This window comes from Magnolia sinica, chromosome 15 (assembly GCF_029962835.1).
Source record: "Magnolia sinica isolate HGM2019 chromosome 15, MsV1, whole genome shotgun sequence".
NCBI lineage: Eukaryota > Viridiplantae > Streptophyta > Magnoliopsida > Magnoliales > Magnoliaceae > Magnolia > Magnolia sinica.
Genome location: NC_080587.1, coordinates 8,599,681 through 8,620,100, shown reverse-complemented (window position 1 = coordinate 8,620,100; position 20,420 = coordinate 8,599,681). Strand labels below are relative to the sequence as shown.

Here is a 20,420-nt window from a genome sequence, read left to right as displayed (position 1 = left end):
GATTGATTGGACTATCCTAGTCTTACAACTAGGAGCACTATCAAGTATCGTGCAATGGACTGTTTCCTCTGTACAAATAGAAGAGATGTGAACCCCATATCTACATTACTCACTGTTTCATATCTCCACTGCACACTGTGTGGTCTGGTTGGAAAGATGATGGACTGAAGAAATAGCCTCACTTACGACAGTCGTTGCATCAATGCAGTTTGCTGTGGGTATGAGTTTCACCTCCTGGCATCCCATACCCACACTTGTCATAAAGCTTGAATAAAACTGGAACATTACCCACCAAGCCTATCTTAACCGCCATCAGCATACCATCTTGCAGAGCCATATCTCAGCTACCTAATCCAAGTTATTATTGTCCCATAGTTCAGCTATGCTGTTTGTACAAGTTCCCATGGTGCCGCATTCACAAATTTAACTATTACTTTCGTCCTAGTCAAATTGGTATGTCCATATCTATAGATTTGGAAGGAAAAAAAGAAGTTTATGGAAAGGTAAACATCATCCGATCCACGTACAAATTACACATGGTCTACATTCACATTTGGCTTAATTTAACATTTGTAAACATCAACTCCATGGAAACGAAGATTACAAATTCAATGTCATTGACAAGTCAGGTGCCTGCAAGACAATCAGTGCTCTCTAACCCTCCATCTATAACTGACAGAAGAATCTCGTGAACTAGCAGCAGCTCGCCACTCTCGTTATTGCCACTTATGTGGTGAGGTTTGTAGCAATGGTGTGTCTTTCAACTTGATATAGATATGTTAGCTCTCCAAAAGTATCTATGGATCATAGACTATGTACTCAACTTCCCAAAGGACATAGGTGAGACAGATCCACAAAGAAATGTCCATAAGATAGATGGTCGCCAAGGATATCCAATAGGCCTACTGAACATATATAACAAGCATTTTATTTAGGTTACTGCTCACATTGTGTGTGGGCAACATTGTCATACAAATGTAAGAAGCATTAATGATCTTCGATATTACTGACTTCAATTAGATTCAACTTTCTTTTTTTTTTTTTTGTAGAAAAAAAAATTTCTTACTTGTTCCTAGATGATTCAATTCTTTGAGTGTTGGCATTCACCAGCTATTGTCGCTTCTCATCTTAGGCATTCTAAGTGTCCACTTCCTGCATGACGATGCATTGACAGTTGAAAGAACTTGGAGAGTCAGTTCAATATTAGATACATATGTGAGAACTTACAGATGTTATTAAAAAATGAAGGGAAGTAAAGTTTCTGGCATTAATGCTCCATTACAACCAAGCACGGAATATGGGAATAGGAGAACAAGATGAAGAGAGAATGTAATTGTTAAGGTTACCTAATGCAAGTTGAGAGAGCTTTCCTCAATGTGGAAAGATCTTTCTATGTTCATTCTCCATCGTGGGGATGCTTTCTATCATCAGTCAATCATCGCTTCCCTTCTTTTGGCCCGTTCCTTTAATATGAGAAGTGAGAGATGGATGCCTGATGTAGCTCACCAACATCATGGCACAGTTTTTGTTTATCATTAGCTGCAATGAAGTAGACAATGCCTCATTTGCTTCGTCACTCAAATCCAACTGAAACATATTCTGGGAAACTAAGTATCCTCACAATAAAGAAAAATACAAGAAAAGAATGCTGATTTTTGTCGTAGATGTCTTAGATGTGAATTAAGCAAAACTATGGCAGTTTGATGGAATGAGAAAGGTAAGATGAAATCTAATGTTTAAACGCATTGTAGATAAGACAAGGAGAACCTAGGAAGTACCAGGGGAGCTAATGTGCTTCTTGCACTGTAAACAGGGGAACCTTGCCTCTTTTTTTTTTGGGCATAAATATAACAAACGAGTGAACAACTTCTTGTTACTTTCTGGTTTAACAGGTAAATGTTCTCTGCTGAGTTCCATGCATGTTTTGCTTCTCACTTTCTGATCTAAGGCTCGCCTTGCTTGATATAGAAACACCTAGCAAACATTTATTTGTATCATTTTTCAAAAACAGCCCATACAATGAATACAATTAGATGAACGCTGCTTGAGGTACACAGGAGCAGTGCATGACAGGTAAAGGCACACTATGCTAATGCTCAAGCCCAAAAATCATATTGGTCTACTCAATGGGTGGCCCACATTTGTATGCGAAAAATGGACAATCAATCATATGGTTAGTAATGTCTGATTACTTGGTGCATAAACATCGGTCCAAAGAAACTTGCAACAATTTAAAAAGTGATTCAGATAGCCATCAACCCTGTGGGGCCCATCAAAGTTTGATGAGAACATCTTGCTAGCTAGCTGGATGGCACCACTCAACTCCTGAAATTTCCAACATCAGCCCTAGATTGCTACATGCTTTTGCTGATCGGTGCGCAAAACAGATGGATGGACTTGATCACCACATGCATGTTGTGTACCAGAGTAGGGGGCTTGTAATTTACTACCCATCATAAAGATGAATTGTGTAAATCATATGGCCGTGTTTGTTTGACACCTAAAAATGACTTATCTCATTTCTGTTAACAGTAATTATGTATTAGAGCTATTGATATCTAATGCATAGTTACTATTAACATGAAGTAATTATGTATCAGAGAACAAGATCTCTAAATTCTAATGCATAATTACTGATAATTAAAATGAAATGAACTAATTTTTAGTTGTCTTCCAAATAAGGCCCCAGGTTCTACAAACATATGCCTGTAAATGGAACAAACGTTCTGTTTGGGTGTGATTAATCTGGGAAAAGGTTTCATAAAAAAAAAATAAAAATAAAATGATCAATGGGTGTGATTAATCTGGGAAAAAGTTACTAGTAATATATAAGTCTGATGTGGAGGGAATGGGCCCACCAAAATTGATATTGAGACTTAACATGGGATCCGCTAAATTCTTGAGACCTGTAATCTCGCATCAGCCCACTAAACTTGTTATTCTTGTTGGAGCTATTTGGCATCGGGCAAATTTCAAAGTACAATTATGAAAAAAACGTTAAACAGAGAGATACACAATAAATAAATAAATAAAAGTAAATACAATAGCCAATCAATTGCTTAACATAAACATAGCCCATGAAACTCATATGAATATTTGTAACAACCATAACAGTCAGACTACACATTTTTTTTACATGCATTCCAAAATAAATACAATCTCTCTTTCTTCCTCTACTTAAACATCCATTTATACTTTACCCTTCTAAACTCAACACAAGTATAGAAATACAAACAGCTAGTAAAGTGACCGTTGCTTCCTGAAACCTACTCGTGAAGCATAACAGCTGATAAACTTGCAAGCAATGAAGAACATCCATGCTCAATCTGAAGAAACCCTTTTGAACATGGGATTGCCCGCCGTTGAGATAGAATTTGAGAGGCCTATTGCTTCATTTTCGATTTGGAGCCTGCCATTATGTCAGAGGGTCTACTGCTTGGGTGGGCCTGCATGGCTCATGGTTGGGTCATCTGGTATGTCAATCTTATAAGCCTATGGCCACAGGGAACCGTATAAATATCACATTAATTGGACAATCCTATCCGTCTGAGTAAGAGCCTTCAAGCAAATGGGCGATGACAAAAATCAGCCATTTTTGTACAAACTGTATAAATATCCCATTTAACAGAGAAAATTGGGCAGCTAGGATTCTCCTATCCGCATGATTTTTGTACAATCACCCACAAAAAGTTGGTGTGTGTAGATTCTGGTCTTCATAATCTGACTATGCAACTGAAATCAGGTAGCACAGATTCTCCATCTTCTGTACAATCACCCACAACGGTAGGGGCGAGCAGATGGGTGGTGGTCTTGATCATTTGTCCATGCAGTCTTGTGGGCCACATCCATGAATGGACTACGCCACAGAGCCTTAATTGCAAAGTAGACAACCTTTTCTCTTGCATCCCTCTTTCCCTCAAATACTTGAACATGGAAGGGATGAAAGGTACCAGGTCTGGCTTCTCTAATCCAAGCAGTTGTATTGGATGGAAGTTTGGTCCAATCCGTTCAAAGAATGGTATTTGTTGGAAGGTGAAAAATTGTATCCAGGTTATTGATGGGAAGATTGGAGATCAAGATTCGACCTATATCTGAAACTTCAAGTATGTGGCATCTCTGCAACATAACAGTAACTTTGGATTAAATATTTTACCCCAAACCATGAATGAATTAGTCATTATTCATGTAAATTAAGAAAACCATGCATGTACCATCGAGCCATTGAAAAGTTGAGATCTTCACTTGAAAGCAAAGAGAAAACGATATAAAAGCAAAGAGAAACGATTCTCCTTTGGTTTTTTGTGTATTTGAGACAACCCGAATGGGTTGAATATATAAAGATTTACAGCTATCTATATAAGGTAAATGATAAAGACAGAATCATCTATCTATGGAAATTAGATATACAAGGCAAGTGGTTATACAAGGCAGACTCTCTTAGAACTTAACGTTCAATATGGTCGTGATGATGGTGATCTTCTTGCGCAGCCCACATTATACCGCCGTTTGGTTGGGAGTCTGGTTTACTTAACAATGACTCGCCCTGATATTGCCTACGCTGTCCAAGTTGTCAGCCAGTTTGTTTCTGCTCCTCGGACTCTTCATATGACTGCGGTGTTGTACATCCTATGGTACCTATGTGGAATTCTAGATCGATCACTGTTCTTCTCCTCCACGGCACCTTCGTGCTTATTCGGATGCTGATTAGGCTGGTTGCGCTCTCACACGAAGATCTACCACTGGCTACCGTGTTTTTCTCGGCACTTCTCTCATCTCTTGGAAGTGAAAGAAGGTGGCCACTATTTCCAAATCAAGCACGGAGGCCGAGTATCGAGCAATGTCAGCTGCTTGTAATGAACTTGTCTGGTTACGTTTACTTTTTTCTGACTTGGGCGTTCATCTACAGAATCCTACTCCACTACATGTAGATAATCTAAGTGTCATTCAGATTGCTTCTAACCCTATTTTTCATGAACGAACAAAGCATATTAAAGTTGATTGTCACTTCATCTGAGAGAAGTTTCAGTCTGGGCTCATTTCTCTTTCACATGTTGCATCCCATGATCAGATTGCAGACATTCTCACGAAGTCCCTCACTTCTGCACTTCACTCATTTCTAGTTGGCAAACTATTACTTGTCGATGACTAGAATTAGTTTGAAGGGGGATGTTAAACAGGCCACATGGCTACATGCTTTATATAGCCACATGCCTTGTATATCTAATTTCCATAGATAGATGATTCTGTCTTTATCATTTACCTTGTATAGATGACTATAAATCTCTATATATTCAACCCCTTTGGGTTGTCTCAAATAGACAGAAAACCAAAGGAGAATCTCTGATACCATGAAAACAACGAGAAACGATATGAAAGCAAAGAGAAACGATTCTCCTTTGGTTTTCTATGTATTTGAGACAACCCAAAGGGGTTGAATATATAGAGATTTACAATCATCTATACAAGGTAAATGATACAGACGGAATCATCTATCTATGGAAATTAGATATACAAGGCTTGTGGCTACACAAGGCATGTGGCTATACAAAGCATGTGGCCATGCGGCCTGTCTAACATCACTAGCTCCCATATATTGCCATGATTAGTTAACTGCCAACAGTGATGTCTCTGTAGATGTTGCTAAGCATTTCAGAACTATTTCTACTAATATTACCATTTAAGTTACTATAAAATCAAAACCAATAGATCCTATATCCTTGATGGGAAGGAATGACGCATATCTTTGTATAAATAGATTGTTCTCCATTTTGATTATGGAGAATCTAATACGAGGAGATGCAAAGGCTCACAAATATATTATCATCGTAATCTTTTTAGCCTTTGTCCCAGTGCGAGCTATAGCATACAGATCTTGAAAACAAAGAAAGCAAAATTACCTAGTGTTCTGTTGAGGGTCAAATATTGCATATTGGACCCTGTTATTGCCTGAATTTTCAAACATAGTATTGTTTAACGGCCTGATTTAATCATGTTTGTGATGCAGGGCGTATTCATGAGCTTGGACTGAAAAAGGGTACTAAAAGCATGGATTTAACAGTCTAAAGTCACCCAGGCAAGCGACGACCCTAGGAGACCAAGATCGATAGATTTGCACGCCAGAGATTTAAGAAAATCGAGGAATTGAAGCTCAAGTGGCCTGAAAAGTGTCCAGAATGCAAGATCACAGGGTTCTCGCCATCCGATCAGCTCAAAACTTTATACATGGCCTGAGGGTCATAAATTAACCGTACACGTAAATTTTCATCCATTGGATCGCTATGGAAGGGGCCCAATGGACAGATCAGCCCACAATTTACTGATCTGGGACCCACCTGATCTCTGAATACTCCTCATCTTCGGTCTCAACGCCTTAAATCATGAGAAGAACAAGATGGATGGTGTGGATTTCTCATAATCATCATACAGTGTACATAGTACACTTTTTGCACTAAGACTGCATGGCAACACAGCTCCAGTTCAAATACGGACAGCGTACTGACGCCGTCCGCCGGTTCCTCTCAGTGGGGCCCATTCCTCCCCCAAATAACTGATCGGGACCGTCCATTGTGTGCATAGGTGGGGTATTTACCTCACCAAGGTGGCCTCTTGAGGTCATGGAAGATGTTGCAGAATCCTAACTGTTAAATGCATAATGAACGGCGGAGTAGAAGATACGGTGGACCACACTAAAATCAAGAAAAAGTGCACGTTTCTTACTGGTTTTTCGCCACGAGTCGAATGAGCGGAGTGGATTTACTTTATGACAGTGTTCATGGCCCCACCGACTCTCAATCAAAAGACGGAACGTACGTTTCTTCTGGCGTGAAACAGGGGCGCCGTTCGATCTCTATGGGCCACCATCATGGTCCAGATGACTGATCCAGACAGTCCATGAGAATCACAAGGGCCATATCATTCATGCCTAGGTGGCAAATTTCCAAAAAAGTCCCGAAGATCCATTCTTGATCGTCCAAAAGCAAGATGGACGGTGAAGGGATCTGATACAATGGGCCATGCAGAATTTTAAGAAAACCCACCCTTCCTGACCAGTTTTTCGTCAGGAATCCAATGACCGGGGTGGATTCCTCTAAAAACTATACTGTGGGGCCCACCGATTGTCACAGCGTTTCCTGCTTACGCATGGACGCGCGTCCGTGAAAAACGGCCACGGTGGGCCGTTCTGTGATCACTATCAAGGCCGGATCAGTGATCCGGACCGTCCAGAGGATTCTCAAGATAAGGAAGGTTCCAACCATGATGTCAGACGGGTAAGGTAGATGATCGGCCACCCGAGACGATTCGTCGAATGCAAGGATGTATACGGTTTTCCCTGTGCAAAACAGGAAGTCCAGCTCGGTTACAAACATGCTGCGTAAAGAGGAATGCGGAAGCCCTTCTCATCACGCAGCCATCACCTCCATCAGCCTATAAAGAAAGCCGTGGAGGCCAAGAGAAGTTGTCTTTTTTGGGGGAGAAGGCAGAGAAACGGGAAGTGGGGAGGAAAAAAGTAGGGCTTGGACGATTGCAAGGGGTGCTCGGTTCTGATTTTTTTTTTTTCTTCTTCTTTTCCTTTATATTTCTATTATTTTTTTTAGACTTAGCCCATATCATGTGTGGCTAAACCTCTTAGCTAGGGCTAAGAGGTGAAGCCTGTAGCGAGATGGGAGAACCTACTTTCTGCCTTTAATTTAAATTTCTAAACTGAATTTGATATAGTTGATTATTAAAGGAATATTTTTGTTAGTCTTTTATGGTCTGTTGTGACTGAAATTACAATGGGTTTGCAATGACTTTGAGTATTTCTTTTCCCTTTTTATGTTTATGAAGTCAGGAACCCCTGTTGTTCATCATCGTCCCATGAGCATGGTAGGATGACAGTACCCTTCCTGATCCTCATACATTGTTGGTTGGTTGGTAATTAGTTTAATTCTGTTGTTTACTTTGTCTCATGGGCATGGCTTGGTGATGGAATCCATTCTAATTCATACACCTTTCACCTCTTGAAAACTATATCAAAGGAAGTCTAGTTAAATTCCATGATTTCTGAAGCAGGCATAATTTCTCCCTGATCTCTACAAGTGGATCCTCTGAATCCCTAGTTTCTTCCTCTGAAATCCTTAAAGTTTTAGATAATTATTCCACAATTATTCCTTAAACTCTATTTGGATTAGATCACATCTTAGTCTAGTTCTAGCTCTACTTGGTTTCAGATAACGTACAGGTATCAGTCCCTGTGGATTCGACCTCGGTCTTACCGAGTTTATTACTACATCACAACCCTATACTTGGGGAGTGAACATGTTCTCGATGTGAATAAAGAGATTTCATCAGAGATTCTTCCATTACTCAGAATTGGGCTGCACTATTGACATTTCTTGAGATGGTTCAACAGCTGCCAAAATAAATAAATTAAAAAATAAAAATAAAAATGTAATACCCTGCAAAGTTCCTTTATTTTGTTCTCATGCAAAGTCAATAAGGGATGGTCGGTAAAAAAACACTTCATGCTCACACAAACATGTAGGCTACAAGTGTTTGCTTGTATGCATGAAATATAAACACAAACAATGCAACAACTTGAAAGTCCAGGAAACTATAGCTATATACAAAACTCCACCTCAATCTATACTTCTCATCTGTCACCATTTCTTGCAAAAGCTGTAAACGATTTCGCAAATCCTGCACATATCAATAATGCTATAACTGTTAACTGAGCTTCTAGAGAATGTTATGTTTACAATACATCGGTAGATACATTCCTATCAACACACCCCAGTTCTTTGGCTGTTGTGTAGATATTACATAAATAAAGTAAACATAGGATTGAAAATATTAGCATGAGGATAGAAATTTTACATTTGAAGAAGTTAGTCCTTGTGGATGCATTTCTACAGAGGACAAATATAGTTTGATGAGTCCACTAATATGGTTAATTAGTGGTCCACTCATGTACCATTGGTTATCATCTTATCGATCTTTTAAGCATCCATTTTCTCAATAGAAGTGTGGCTCACCTAATGAATGGACAAAACTGCATCCATTTTCTCAATAGAAGTGTGGCTTACTTGATGAATGGACAAAACTGATAGTAGGTGAAGACACATTCATCATGACACCAGTGTGTTCAAGGGCTTGGATCACCAACATGTGTTTCAAGTCTCACATTAATCTTGTGATCCTGCCTTCTGAATGATTTCAGCAGAATTGCCAATTAAGAGATCCACACAACCACGACATTAGGCAAGGAATCATGAGAGAATATAAGAAGCAACAGGACTATATAAAACACACCAACACATGTATACTCCTGATGGTCAACAAAGCACAATCTTGATCTCATTTTCAGAATTTTGTCATTCCTGTTGCAAGTAAGTGAAAAGATTTCAATATTCATGAATGCATTTCATTGGACAAATAAATGATAAGCGATTATGTTGCTTGTTGCAAATAAGATAAACATGTCACCTTTTTGCACTTTCTCGGGTACTTAATCCCTGAATATCTTTTAAGGACTGCTCAAATCACTGAAAGAAGACAAGCCTAAACAAGTGGAAGTAAATCATTCCATTAAAACAAATATTACACATTTTAAACAATCCAAGATTTAAACATTTTAAACAGATATGTATACCTATTTTGGACATGGAGAATAGTGTGTTTTTTTTTTTTTTTTTTTGACAAGGAAATAAGTAGAAACAAGGTCCTGGAAAACCCACCACTCCCACATGCCTGTACAGATGTGTTATGACATATGAGAGTTGTTTTATTAGAAATACCTCATATAAGGTCAATTTTGAACCAAGAATAGATATCCTAATAAAAACAAAAGCTGATAGACATCCACCGTTATCACGATGTCGGCATGCATATAGTGTGTGTGTGTGGAGGAGAGCGTGATATTTCATCAATAAACATTTTACCAAAAAGTAAAGAAACTTCTCGGCTGTGGCATTTAATAATCGGTGTCAATAAGAGTATGTTTTTAAAACAAATATTCTCTCTTGGTTCCATACATCATATACATAAGAAACAGGAACATGTATTCTAGTAGCTAAACTATGACCTATACAAAATGTATATAAATGCTGCCAGAAGTAAGAAGAAAATAGAACATCAACATGTGTCAGACATGGGTGTCAAATAATGCAGGTTTCTAGAATATAAAAACATATAGATTTTGAAAATAATCAAAATGAAAGGAAACCACGAAAACTAATGAAGTATGGGTGGATAGATGATTGGTAAATACTAAAACTTCTATATGAAAAAAGAAGAAGAAAAGTTTCCCTATAACTAGTCAAGATCTTGAAGGATCCTTTCATGGTGAGGCCCAATAAACAAATGGTTTTGGGAGCGACACTCGCAACATTGTCACACCAATGTAAGAAGCATTAATTAGATTCAACTTTTTATGTAGAAATAAGTTTTCTTACTTGTTCATAGATGCTTCTATCCTTAGTGTTGGCATTCACCAGCTATTGTTGCTTCTTATCTTAGGAATTCTATGTGTCCAGTTCCTGCATGATGATATATCGACACTGGAACAACTTGGTGAGTCAGTTAAATATTAGATACATATGAGAAAACTTACACATGTCACTAAAATATGCAACTCAAAGGGAAGTTCCTGGCCTTCATGCTCCAATTGCAACCAAGCATGGAATATGAGAATAGGAGAAAAAGATGAAGAGAGAATGCAATCATTACCCAATGCAACTCAAGAGAGTTTTCTTTGATGTAGAAAGATCTTTATATGGTCATTCTCCATCGTGGGGATGCTAGCTGTCCACAGTCAATCATTGCTTCCCTCTTTTGGCCCATTCCTTTAACGTTAGAACAGAGAGATGGATGCCTGATGTAGCTCACAAACATCATGTCATAGTTTTTGCCTATCATCAGCTGCATATACAATGCCCCATAATTCATCAGTCAAATTCAACCAAAACACCTTTTGGGAAACTAAGTAACCTCATAATAAAGAAAAATACATGAAAAGAATGCCAATTTTTGTCATAGACATCTTAGACGTGAATTAGAAAAGACAAGGAGAAGCATGATTGTACCAAGGGTGCTAGTGTGCTTCTTGCATTCAAAACAGGGGAACCTAGTCCTTTTTTTTTTTTTTTTTTTTTCCTTCAGCATAAATATAACAAAGGAGTGATCAACTTCTTGTTATTTTTTTAGTTTACAGGAAAAATGTTCTCTGCTGAGTTCCATGCATGTTTCCTTTCTCATTTTCTGATGTAAGGCTTGCTCAGCTTGATATAGATACACCTAGCAAACATGTATCAGTATTGTTTCATAACCAGACCATACAATGAGTATAATTACACAAACACTGCTTTAGGTGCACAAGAAGCAGAGCATGATAGGTGAAGGCACATTCTGCTAATGCTCAAGACCAAAAATCATACTAGCCTACTCAATAGGTGGGCCACACTTGTATGAGAAAAAAATGGACCATTGGAAAAAATGACCAATGGTCCATATTCAATGTACATGCACGTCTTATCCAATGAGTCAACCAGCATAATGTTTGTGTTAGGTCTTGATGATATTGTTCCCTACCAGATGAATGCCCGGGTCTATAACATATACCGTAAGTTGGCAGGCGAGCTACGACCAACCTACATCCACCATACATGAGCAAGTCCATTTAGAATTCCTTGTATTTTCAACTTTTGATATTTTGCAAATGATAACTGACCAAGAAGTTAACTGCATAAACAAGAAAAAAAAATGAAATAATAAGACATTTAACCTTATTTAAGAGAAAAGTTATGGCTCCATCAAAAAATACAACAAAATAGTGTGGACATATCGATGAAAATATCTTACTTGTGAAAGAAAAAGGAATTTTAGGAGCAGACTGAAACCTTTCCCATTGTTCATTTTGCCTTTACTGTTATGAGTGGGAGGAGAGGAAAGCTTCATGGAAGAATGATGCAGCTCACTCACATTTATGGACTGTCATGTAGATCAACACTAGTTCAGGGGTCCCTCCTGATCATCCACTCCTTTCCCCTCCCTTAAGCTGCATGCCCAGTTTATATAGCTTGGTTCTTTCTTTAACAAAATTCAAGCTATCTTGCAAAAGAAATAAGAGTATATCAGTTGGGATGAGAGACAATTAGATGAATGGGGCAGAGGGCTTGACAAAGGGTAAGATCGTCTTATCATGTTGGAAATATTCACTAGACATGTACCATCATAACCAAAGTCAGATAATGCTAACGACTAGCCCTCCTCTCATAAATTCAAAGTATTATAGTAGATATGTTAAATGATAATTCATAATTCATGCAACACTATGGCTAAAAAATGTAACAAGTTGTGAAGAAGAAAGTATAAAGATGTCAGCCAAGCATGAAACCTCTGTTAACAAACAATAAAAACCATGCATGTATTTGATGTTGATCAAGGCCCACATGCCAAATTGACTAGGTTTTTTTTTTTTTTTTTTTTTTTTTTCCATTTTAATTGTGCATTAGATATCCACCAACCAGCCACTTAGGAAATCAGACATCAGTTCCATATAGCTTATGGTTTATCACACATCTAAAGTAGGGTATACAGTTTGGATGGTTTGATTTTGAGTCATACATGCATAAGAACCATCACACACATACTAGAGTATGACCATTTTTCTCACAAAACAAACCCAAGTGACAAATGGCATCTACATTTGGAAGCATAGTTCTAAAACTCACTAACTTGAATAAAAACTGGGCCTATTGACTTGGCAAGATATTGAACTGGGTCAACAGGAACTCAGTTCTAGAAGTGGCTTGGTTCCAACTCGGAGAAACCCATTGAGTCAATCCGCCGACTCAGCTGACTAAACATGACTCACGGTGACTCAAACAGAGTCACTTACTTTGTTAAAGGGTTTATTAATATATGTGTGTGTGTGTAGAAGGGCTGGTGAGAATCAGTCACTTGCCCTCCCTTAACCCTCATCCTATTCAGTATCTTACTGTTTGTTTTCCTATTTTATGTTACTTTTATACTCTATGTAAATATTTTTTTACTACCAATTAATCTTGATTTTTTATTTTATAATTATTAAATATTGAGTCAAGTTGGGTCCGAGTCCTCATGTCAACCTGAACTGATTGAGCATCAAGTCAAGTTTTTGGGATTTTAAACTATATTTTGAACAAGACATCCATTCGCCATCCAAATGAAAATCAATTTTGTGGAATCCCCTGAGTTCTTGAAACCTGTTATTTGGCAACGGCCCATCGAACTTAGTATTCATGTCCCAGCTGTTGGCATTGTACAATTTTGAGTATGAACAGGAAAGTAAATGGAGTGATACCCAACCAAACAGTAAAATACAATGGCAGATCAATTCCTTGAACATAAGTATAGCACATAAAACCCATTTGATTAATTGTGACAAGCATAACAGTTACTATCTCAGACTTGAATAGCTACTTAATATGTATTCTAAAATAAATACAACAGATGACATGTAGTTGGGCTCCCTGGCACACACACTTAGCAAACCTCTAAATAAGAACTCAGGTAATGCAGACGTGTATTTTGGTTCTATTTATTTACATAGATTGTAGGGAGTTATGATAAGAGGTTAGTTAATCCCATGCGTACAGCCAAGCACATCTATGTGCAAAGATGTGTGCAAATCCAGAGCATGTTTTAGACATCCAGGCCTTCCATCATGTGATCCCCATCAAGTAGGTGCCCTAGCCCAAAAGCCATGCCAGTCTATACATCAGGATGTTTTAGCTCTCTGTTTGTTTGACATTGTAGATTGATTATTTGGCCAGAAGATAAAATAGCATCCCCCACTTCCTGGAAAGCTTGAATATTACATATGTGCCATGTTAGCATGTGTGCTTGCTTGTGGATCCATAGGGCCCCACAAGCATGTTGCCTTCGTCACAAAAATACAAGACAGAATATATTGTAGACAGAGGTTTGCTATTCCACACGCATGTAGTCCCCTGCTCATGTAGATGCTATTGTATGTTCCAATATGACAAATGCATGTGAGATCTGAGCTTACAATCAAATAGATTGCCACAGGGGCACCATATTCTAGGAGCCCAAACTATGTGATTGAATAAATCCTCATTTATCTCATGCAGGTCAGGTCTAGGGCTCCTTCTCCTTCCCCTCCCCCTTTTGGTCCAAAAATCCAGGCTTTCACTCAGTTTAGAAGGGCATGAAAAACGCTACATAATAGTTTTTTTTTTTTTTTTTCGATCACAAAAACCAAAAACATTAGAGTAGGTCGAAATGATTTTAAATTAACCTCTATCTGTCATTCCGTCCCTTGTTTTGTATACCATGAACCACATTAGATGATTCAAGACATGTGGGCCATCTCATGGAGAGCTTGATCTTGTACACGTGCCATATTTGCAAGTGCAATGGCATGTCCACAAGCACAGTTATAAACACAAGCGGGTTATTGAACCTCATGATAGCAAAATCAATTCAATAATTTACTTGTTTTAAATACCATGGTGTGTTTTGATTATTTAAAACTTACTTAAAACTTAGTTTAAGCCGTGAAAATGGTTATGTATATATCACATGATTCAATGCTAGAATTTTTTTTAATCACAAAAACCAATAAAATAATCATTTAAAAAAATTCCAATGAATCAAAAAAATTCATTTTTGTCTATCTATTTCAATTTTTAAATATGAATGAAATCCTATTAAACAATAGAAAAGCAGGAAAGAAACAAAATCCATCAAGACATTGGATAGGAATCCCCAATACAAAGAGAAGATAACAAAATAAATCAAGGCAATGGATAAGAGTCACTAATAAAAGATATCTATGGACCCCTTTGCAAGAGAGTCAACAATATAATTAAACCAACTACTGGGAATATACACATGAAATTTCCAAGAAGCAAGATCACAACCTTAACTCATTCAAAATAGAGCTCGGCTTCGAAGCAAGAATGCACTTTCCAAAGGCCAAGAAAATCTCCACATCATTTGTAATAGCCAAGAATTCCCTCCTTCAATAACCACTTTCATCCTTAAACATATATCAATCCTGAAAGGCCCAGGGTTACCAAAATAAATAAATTCTGTCAGTATTAAGGAACCATCATATAACAATTTAAGAAATCATCCTGAGAACTGATTACCCACAAGCAAGTTACCACAACTTATGGTGTTGTATCTTGTCGACATAGTACATTCCAGCTGTGTATAATTGACACCAGTACTATGAAAATGGTAGGCATCACCATGAAGATTACCTGGCATTGGAATGCACACCTAGTGATCTGATCAGCCTGATTTTTGAGAAGGGAGGCCTATAGTTTTTCATAGTACTAATTTCCTACACAAATGGCATTTTGGCGGTAAATATGTTATAGTACAAGAACTAGTCCCGTTATTGCTGGTAGCTGATCAATTCTCAATCATCTTCCCCACACTATTCAATAGGATGCGATGATCAAAACCGAAGTTTTTGGGTGCGTGCGTGCGTGCGTGTGTGTGTGTGTGTGTGTGTGTGTGTGTGTGTGTGTGTGTGCATCAGAGAACGCAACAAGCATTCAAACATGACTAAGGCCCCGTTTGTTAAATCTAAAGTATAAAGCCTGAATCTGAAATCTAAAGCTGAATCTGAAATCGGAAACCTGAATCTGAAATCTGAAGTCAAAAAACTTGTTCAGTAATTATGGCTGAAGTCTGAAAATTAAGTACTGAATTTGAAACAATCTGTTTGTTAACAAATATCTGAAATGTTTGAAATATGTTAATTTGACACATTTGCCCCTATTTCCTGTTTAGATATATTTTACATTATAAAGAAATTATTTTTTATTAAATGAAAATAAATTTATTCTATTTAATTCAAATAAACTATGGTATGGTGCAATAAATCCTCTTGTGAGTGTAAGCAACATCAACCAGATAATATTTATCTACATAAAAACAAATGATATTTTAGCAAAATTTCAAGTTATAATTTTACCAAGCTATCTGAAATATATATATATATATATTACCAGGAGGAGGCAACAGAAATTTCTTTGTTGGATCAAGCTCAGCATCCATAATGACCCTTGAATCATATGCCACCCCTTCCCATCCAGCTATGCAATATGTAAAAATCATATTAAAGTTACAGATGGCCATAACATTATGAGCACATTCACCCCTTCCTCTTCCTCTATAAGGTATTTGTTTATCTGTCAAGATATATGCAGGAAACAATGTTGAATGAGCTTTGTCAATTGAAAACTTTTTGGGGGCCATAAAAGTTTTGAATCAAGTTGATTTTTGTTTTTTCACTTCATCGGGGCATGTATGACCTAATCAACATATTGGATGTCAAATAAACAGTACAGTGGGCCCTAGGAGGATTTTAATGGTGGATATCCAATCACCATTGTTTTCCTGTGGTGGGGTCCACCTGAGATTTATACCCATCTTATTTTTGGAATAGAGAAAAAAAATAATATGTAAAAATGGATGAAACACATCCATCATGGGGCCACACAGCACTGACCATCACCCACCAGGTTGGGGAGTAGCCAATCCGTTTCCGTATCACACACCAGCTATATCGCTGGTGTAGATACGTGTTGTGCGCAAGACGCTCCTCAAGGTCCGAGTTGTAGGAATCAAAGGAAATCAAAGTTAAATGGGCCCCACAATAATGTATTTATAATATCTACACCATTCATAAATTTTTCGAGATTATTTTAGAGCATTTTCCAAAAAAAATGAATCATATCCAAAACTCCAATGGACCACACCAAAAATAGCAGCGGGATAATGATTTTCACCGTTAAAAAATTTGCAAGCCCACTGTAACGTTTATTTTGCACCTAATCTATTCATAAGGTTAAAATTATCTGAATAAAGAGGAAAAACAAATTTCATATGGATCCAATACTTTTGTGACCCCAAAAGGGTTTCAATGGTAGACGTTTAATCCCCTACTGCTTTTTGCATTGTGGTCCAGTTTATCTTTAGATCTATTTTATTTTTTGGCTCAAGTCTTACGACGAGCTCGCAAGATGAATGGACGGTTTGGATATAACAAATACATCATGATGCGACCCACATAACTTGCTGACGTCAATACACCAGCCAATCCACTTCCAATCCCGTCCCTTAGTTGGAGATGGACTAGCTACTCCACCTGACACCAGCCGGCTGGTGGTTGGTGCTCTGTGGGCCCCACTATGATGTACGTGTTTCATCCATTCCGCTCATCCATTTTTACAGATAATTTTAGGGCTTGTTACAAATAAAGATCAAGTTAAAAATAAAGAAAAAAGAGTAGAAAATTTGATTATTAATCCAATGAAAGTTTAGCACTAAATGAGATTTGCTATCAAGGCTTGCCCATTCACCTCATGATGTGATGATCCAAACCATACATCTAGAAGGTCCCATAATATATGTCCGCCCCCATGAGATAAATCTAACTGATCTGACATTTCAAGTTCGCAAAACATGTAGACCATTGTTTCAAGTTGCTTTTAGATAAGTAAGACTTTCTATGTATGGACCATCTTCTGTTGGAACTTCTGGATGAACAATTTGAATCATCACATGGTGTATCAGAAGGGGAGAGAGCCCTGTAAGCAAACCTAAAATTATTTAAACATAACGTTCCATTGCGAATATGAACTTCCAAAACTCAGTGTCATCCACACACCAGTTGTGCCACTTTTGTAACAAAAAATTGGAAACTTTGCAAAGAAAATAACTATTGATTCACATTCAACATATGCTTGTGTAACGTCTTGGAAAAATCCATACCAAGACCTGAGTACCACCTCAGGCGGAAATCATTAAGGACCAAATCCTTTAGAAATTAGACGAGAATTAACTAAGTGTTAAACGAGATTATCTGTGAAATTAGCTTAGATCACTTTAAATACGATCTGCAAGACCCAAAACCTGTAGAGTCATTTACGCTATATTACCCTGAAATCTAAGATCAACCTCTAAACCCGGTTGCTCTCGGGAGCACATTGAAACTTCCTATCGGATCTGGACCACGCGTCGAAAGTCCGACGACCGTGAAACTGTACGGTTATGACCACCTTATTGGGCTTGATGATCAACTCGAAAATCAAGTCCTAATAGTATCCCAAAACGCACAACTTGAGCCCGGAGCGAAGTGTGTGAGAAACGTGAATACCTTTAGAAAGCGAACTGAAATTTAAGTGAATTGAGTCGTTCGCTTGCAGGCCAAATCTAAAGTTTCAGACCATCAGATTCTGACCCAACTACACCCTTGGATCAGGAAAAATTTCCAACACAGGTCGATGTACTTGTGGCCCTGATCGAGTGTCGATGACTATTGAATTGAAACTAATCCTCCGCGATCAAACTGTAAATCCGATTGGACCGAAAACTTAACTTGGCGTAGATCCATCGTTAGGAAACTTTCCCCAGACCGTACGCAAAAAAGGGGCCTCCAGATGTGCTCCGTTGGACCGAAACAGTCGACTTTTGGCTATAACCTAAGTATACCATGGCCCTAGGGCTAATCTCATAAGTTCTGGGCCTATATAAGCACCTAAACCCACCCCTCTCTCACTCCATACGAATTTGTAAACCCTAGGAGAGAGAAGAGAGCAAAGAGAGAAGGAAAGAGAGAGAGTGTGTGAGAAAGTGGGAGATCGTTCCTAAGATTCTTCCCTACCACTCCACGTGCTTAACCACCGTTATTGTATCGCTATTCGGGCGATTTTGATTCCATTCTTGGGTAAGAAATCCTAACCCTAATCTATTTTAGGGATTCAAGTAGAGAAAAAGGTGAAACAGCTAACCTATTTCATACTATAGGTTGTCGTTGTGCCGTAGACGATGAGTTAGTGTTCGAACTGAGTTCGTTACGAGTCTACCGGCGTGAGGTGCGGACTATAAACGTTTAGGTTATGGTTTTCAAGGCATTCAATGTCAGCAATGATTTATGTCTAACTTTATTGCTATCACATATGCCTAGATACAATGTTTTCCGTATATTTCACATATATGTAAACTATGTTAATTGTAAATGCATTCTCTATGTTTGTTGAAATGTCTGAATGGATATGGAATTATGATTTGTGCTTGTTGTGATGGACGTTTGGGAACACATGATGGTTGTACGTGTGGCAACTCATATGTGGAAGGATTTGCTATAATATGTGTTTTAACTAACTTTTTACATGTATGTAATATGTGTAGTCTAAGTGTTTGATAAATGCCTGAATGAGAAAATGCTTTATGAGATGTATTTAATGAGGGTGTGGAGATAGGATCCTCAACTCCCTCATCTATAGTTACAGTTTCCTTTATGTAATCTATCTTGCTACTACGTGATTTATGTATGGAATGCCTATATATGATAACATGTACTCTATGTGTTCGTTAAAATGCTTATATGAGATTTATATCTGAATTGATTGTCACATGTTGTCTTTGACGATTACATGTGAATGCCATTGCTTGAAGTGTGATTAGGGCTACGATGTAATCCAGGCAATCGGTAATGGTTCACTGTCGGTGGCCAAGCTATTTTAGCCACGAGGATACGTCTGATGAATCCGAGTCGTACGGTGATTACCTACAGTGGTTAGGCCACGAGGGGTGCGTATGCGCTCCATGTCGACTAATTCAACGTACGCTCGTACTAGTCGAGCTTGTCAAGTAACCCAATTTGTCCAATGTATGTTCACCATGTATGGACGCTACTTCTTGAATCTAAGATACCAACTTTCCAGTGAAAAAGCTTGTTTAACTTTGGTACCTCGATTCGCTAAGAATCTTGAGCCGGGCATGGTGGTATGGGACATCGTGGTCGAGTTGTCGGCCTACGTTGGGGCGACGAGCCTCCCCGTAGTGACCAATGAATAACCGAAACTCGTGAGCCGAATACGGTGGTATAAAACACTGTATTCGAGGTGTCGGCCTACGATCAGGTGACGAGTCCGTAGTGACCTCGAGTATACACTAGGACTACGTTAAGGCGACGAGCCTTTCTGTAGTAACCTTGAGTATAAACTAGGCCTGCGCTGATGGTGACGAGCCTCTCTGTAGCGACCTAGAACTGCTATCGTATGTGATTTAACTAGGATTGACGACCCTAGATGGATCATTGTTTGGGTAAATGATATAAAGGGAGGTGTCTTAGCTTCCCAATCCTGCTGTATGAATATGCTTAATTAAGTATTGGCTAACACAATCATGCACCACATTGCATGTGCTTTGGCGAGGAAGCGCACGTTTCGGGAGGATGACATGCGTGAACGTAAGATGAAGTCACTGAGGGAGTGTAGGCGAGGGCATATATCATTATCATATACCATGCTTGCATTAACAAGAGTAATATACCCAATTTTTCCAATATATGTTCACCATGTATGGACGCTACTTCTTGAATCTAAGGTACCAAGTTACCAGTGGAAAAGCTT

At 38.3% G+C, this 20,420-nt stretch overlaps 2 long non-coding RNA genes across 2 annotated transcripts; both read right to left on the bottom strand.

Annotated features, from left to right (window-relative positions):
- Nucleotides 1-82: 82 nt before the first annotated feature.
- On the bottom strand, nt 83-2,605 carry LOC131227439 (uncharacterized). The gene is made up of 3 exons (XR_009162274.1): nt 1,347-2,605; nt 1,067-1,152; nt 83-902 (listed from the first exon to the last, which is right to left on the bottom strand). It is a non-coding gene; the product is annotated as an uncharacterized LOC131227439 (long non-coding RNA).
- A 5,753-nt stretch (nt 2,606-8,358) lies between these two features.
- Nucleotides 8,359-11,282, bottom strand: LOC131227440 (uncharacterized). The gene is made up of 4 exons (XR_009162275.1): nt 10,708-11,282; nt 10,434-10,538; nt 9,466-9,540; nt 8,359-9,359 (listed from the first exon to the last, which is right to left on the bottom strand). It is a non-coding gene; the product is annotated as an uncharacterized LOC131227440 (long non-coding RNA).
- Nucleotides 11,283-20,420: the final 9,138 nt, after the last annotated feature.